Raw genomic sequence first — 4,832 nt, 5'->3', positions numbered from 1 at the left:
GGTGTTTTTGAGACAGGATCTCCCTGTAGCCCCAGCTGTCCTGGAACGCACTATGTAGACCAGGCTGGCCTTGAACTCATAGAGATCCGCATGCCTCTGCCTCCCAAGTGCTGGGATTAAAGGCGCGTGCCACCACGCCCGCTTAGAGTGACTTTTATACTTGGAGTTGTGGATGATGTCCAGTGATGATGACTGCTCAGTAAATTTACCACACCCCCCCAAACCTCGCTGAATGGAAGTATCATAATGCGAGGAGGGTTGCAGCAAGGACTCAGCTTGTGCAGCCTGGTTCTTAGATGCAGGAGGAAATTTGTGCTTCCTGCTTCCTTAAATAGAAAGTGCCCTGACTTATCAAGGATTGTTAAAAAGGGAAGAAAGCTGCAAATTTCCTTTTTCATTTGATGATTGATATGTATCATTTTTTACATCTTAGCACATGATTGCAAATATTTACATATGAGTCTAAATGTCTCCAACGTAGTAGTATATCAGGACAAAAGCAATATTTTAAAAATTGAGCTAAGTTGCATCTGTGAAACTTGGAAATCTCAGTGCCTATGCTGACAAATATCCTGACAAGTAAATACTACACTCATTCAGTATTACATAGTGATTTCATTTGCACAGAATCTCACAATGCTCTGCCACTTCAGTCAAATGTCTGGGAGCACTGGGGAAAAGAAGAATGTGTTTATCTTGATCTCCAAAAAGGGATTTAAGGGTGAGAGCAGGCAGTATATTAGACTGTTTTCATTGCCTGTCAGCTGTGGTAAACCTGAGCTGTCTGAGTATCTCCAGATAAGCAGCGGCAGCAGCAGCAGCAGAGGCCTCAGCATGTATGTATGACTGCATTCATTTGTGCCTCTTAAGTATCTCAGCATTTCTAAATGTTTGATGGCATCTTTGGTGGAACCTTTAACAGTTACATCTCTGCTAATCACTGGCCTTCACATAGTGCCTTAATTCTTAGGACTGCCAGATGCAATGAATGGCACATTCAATGAGGCTTACGTTTATAGAGAGGCTAGTCAAGATCCTCCTTCCTCTCAGATTTAGCCCTTCTTCAGTTCAGCAAAGGACCCGAAGATGGTGCTGTTCTTAATATTTCATAGTTCTGCTTTGGTCACTTAGAGCTCAAGGGCAGCGGTGGCCTCAGGAGTGTCACCTCCTATTTGAATGGCTCTTGTGTTTAAATGTTGATGGATGCTTGTTAGGCAAATAAATCAAAAGTTTGTATCATACAATTAAAAAATGTGAGGGGAATAATTCAGGAATTAAAAATATTCCAAGCAACTTGAATAATATAAAATGCCCGTTCAAAAGCTCAAATGAGTAAGTAACAAATGAGCCTCACCTACTTGATGAAAATATGATGAGGGCTGTTGACCCGTGGCTTTCTCTCTAGGGTTGGAGGGTCAGCCTAGTAAGAGGAAAGGCATTGGTTCTCCATGTGTGCTTTTTATCTGCCTAGATGCCAGTTAGAAGAAGTGTGGCTGTCCTTACATGATCATTTCCAAAGTTAGGCAGAATGAATTTTATCCCTGCCCATAGGGCCCAGACTCTCCTTCCTTTGTTGGAGCTTTTGTTGTGAAGTATTCTAAAATCATTAAAACTACTGGAGTCAGCAGTGACCCCTATAAACCAGGAGCTAGTTTGTGGGCTCTCAACCTACTAGTGCATATTCCAAACCTAAAAGTTTAAAATGAATCAGGGGCCAGGCATGGTGATGCATACCTTTAGTCTCAGCATTGAGGAGGACGTGGATCTCTGTGAGATTGAGGCCTGGTCTACATAGCAGGTTACGGGCCAGCAGTGGCTAGAGGGAGAGAGACCCTGTTTTTTTAAAAAAAGGAGAAAAAAATGCTGCTATAACATGAACCAGGGGTACTGCTTTTTCCTGATAGAGTAACTGATTGTTGAGGGTTTTTGTAGTTAGTAGAGCAAGCTTCATTTCTATGTGTCCATCTCTACCCCATCCCTCTTTCCCAAGCTAATGTGGGTCAGAAAGGGTTCTTTGGATGCTCCATTAGTCGATCCTATGATTTTTCTTTCATTAATAAATGAATCTTCTCAGATGATAAACATTTGTTTAGGACAGAAATAATGTTCTTGGTTGTAGCAAGCCCTGGTTAGGTTTCTTTGGAAACTTGAGAACAAGAAATGCTGCTGCTGCTTTCCCAAAACAATGCCAGACCATCAGAACCTGAGTTTGAGCTTCTAAAGAGAAGACGTGCTAAGTCATTGACTCTTTCTCCTCCCAGGTTTGTCCCCTATTATGAAAATGCAGAGGTGGTCGGAGTGTAGCTTACTGGTAGACTGTGTGCTGGGTTTCAACACGTCTAGCACCCAAAATAACAAAACAAAACTAGGACAGAATGGGAAAGCAAAAAAATCTCTGTGGGAGCAGCCTGGTTCTGGATGCCCTCCTCCTCTGAAAAGAGGTGTGAAGACACCTGAGATGATGTCCTTGGACAGCTAAGCAGCCTTTGGTTGGCTTTAGGCCATTCAGTTGTTCGTTATTAGTTTTGGAAATGTTTAAGATTCTAATGGTTGGACATTATCAAGTACTAGAGATAGGACAGAAAATAGTGTTTCTGAACAGAAAATGCTCCTTCTGTAGGCAGCAGGGAGTATCTAGCATCAGACATAAATTGTGAATATCAGATACTCAGGGTCAGCACAGTGTCTCCTTTTTATTCCTTTTCCCCTTTCCAGTTTTATTTTAATAATTAAAAATACTGCTGATCACACTGAATGACTTCTAGCAGAGAAGCAGCCTGTCCCAGAAGGACCAGTTGTGGGCCATCGGGTTTATGACAACCATAAAACCAGAGCCAGATCGGAGCATGGACTCCCTGAGTGACAGACTTTCTGCCTCCACCAGGGTCCCCCATCAACTGACTGCTTTGGATATTTGTTTTGTTTTGTTGTTCTGTTGTTTCCTGGTGCATGTGCAAGTGTGCGTTTGTGCACACACTTAAAGATATAAATGAAAACAGGTATGTAATGCCCTCTGCCTGTTAGAAAGCCTAAAGCCATAAAAATAACAAACGGCATGTATTTGCTAGAATGTCAAAGTTATGAGTTTATTTTGTAATGATGTGCTCCTGCCTTCATGAGGTAAACTGGCCGTGGCGGAGGTGTTATTAGTAATATGGACTCAGTGGAGCAGAAAGCCGAGTGACCGAGAGATCAGTGTATCAGTCAGAGAGAGGGCAAATGGAAAGAGACAGCAGGAGAATGAGAAAAGAGTCACAGCACTTGGGCTGAGATTAAAGACAGACTGAGAGGAGGATGGCAGCCCACTGGTCAGATATAGTCTCCCTGTTCACAGGGTTCTTTCAAAGGAGCTGCATGTTGCTCAGCTTAGGGCTGCCTATAAAGGCTTGTTCTCTGTGCTTCCTTATCGAGGGAAGCAGTGACCTGGGAGCAATTTTGCTTTCCATATTCCTTTCAAAAAATTCTCATATGCCTTTCCTAGTTGAAGTTAAATGGAACCAAAGCCAGCAGGATCACAGTGAGGTTATTACTTTGGTCACCAACTTCCTCAGCCTTTGGAAGGTCTTGATATAGGGAGCAGACCAGCATGCAGGGGAACCTCTCCAGGCTCCTAACAAGAAAGGGCCAGTAGAAAATGTACAGGTATAGTTTGTTGGCCCTTAATTTGTTAGGTTCTCCCTAGAGACTGAAAATGAATGAAAGTTAGTAAGGAAGAAATTTTGTGTGGTTATTTTTTAAAGGAGGAGGAAAAAGGGAAAAGAAAAGAGAAAATACAGTAAGCACTCCACAACTGTTTAGAGCTCTCCAGGGCTACACTAGATGACTGGCAATTACTACACACTCAGCAGTTTGCAATACTCAGTGATCAGGCTGCCCGGCTTCCATCTGCTGGGTCAGAAAACCTCCCTCCCTGAAAGAAATTATTAACCAATCTTCAAGAAGAAAAGGAACCCTACAATTTCCAAGTTCAAGAATATTTCTTCTTCCTTTTTTATTTCTTTGAAGGAAACTTGTGGTTTCCAGTTCCAAGTGCCCTCCAGCCTAAGGTTAAATTCCTTCAGAGACACTGGGGGGAGACCTGATTCCTTTGAGTCTTTAGAGGGAAACAAGCTTGGGCAATAAATCAGTCCCACACCCAGCATACACAAAGAGGACTGGAGACTGCAGGGGTGTGTGTGTGTGTGTGTGTGTGCGCGCACATGTGCGTTTCCATAAGCTGCTTTAGGATCTTGCCAGCCTTAGGGGTGGGGTGGGGGTGGGGTGCAAATAGACCAGCTTTAAAAATCAAATATAAGGATAAAACTAATCCTTTAGAAAAATAAAGCACCCAAATCTCATTGGATTTGTTTAACATAGACTCATCACTAGAGAGTCTCAAAAGACGTCCATGTTATTTTGTATGCATGCATGTCCACGTAACAACTCTGCCAGATCTGTATATGAAGAGGGAGCTAGTGCCTCTGGGTCCCAACCTACCTACCACAACAATGTCAGCTCCGAGTTAAAGTATGCTGCACATGTCTGTGGCAGCTGGTAGAGAGTAGGGGGCTTGATAGTTTTTAAATTGCAATAATATATGTAATTGTTAAAGGTCTTTTTTGTTTCCTAAGTTTCCTTTCTTTTTTAAAAAATATGCCTTCAAAGGAGCTCCTTTTTTAAAAAATTTATTTATTTTATGTGTATGTGTGTATTGCTTGAATGTAGGTAAGTGCACCCGTGTCATGCAATGCCAGCGGAGGACAGAAGAGGCTGTCGGATCCCCTGGAACTGGAGTTACAGACAGTTGTTAGCTACCATGTGGGTGCTGGGATTCGAACCCGGGTTCGAATCTG

At 42.7% G+C, this 4,832-nt stretch overlaps 1 protein-coding gene across 5 annotated transcripts in view; it reads left to right on the top strand.

Moving 5' to 3' along the window:
• The window catches only part of Acaca (acetyl-CoA carboxylase alpha), a 284,858-nt gene that overhangs the window by 229,521 nt on the left and 50,505 nt on the right, over positions 1 to 4,832 (top strand). The gene's annotated exons all lie outside the window — the stretch shown is intronic.

The sequence above is a fragment of the Nannospalax galili genome, unplaced genomic scaffold (genome assembly GCF_000622305.1).
Source record: "Nannospalax galili isolate Female #2095 unplaced genomic scaffold, S.galili_v1.0 scaffold1430, whole genome shotgun sequence".
Taxonomy (NCBI): domain Eukaryota; kingdom Metazoa; phylum Chordata; class Mammalia; order Rodentia; family Spalacidae; genus Nannospalax; species Nannospalax galili.
The sequence above is the reverse complement of the archived record's forward strand: the minus strand, read 5'-3'. Positions and strand labels throughout refer to the sequence as shown.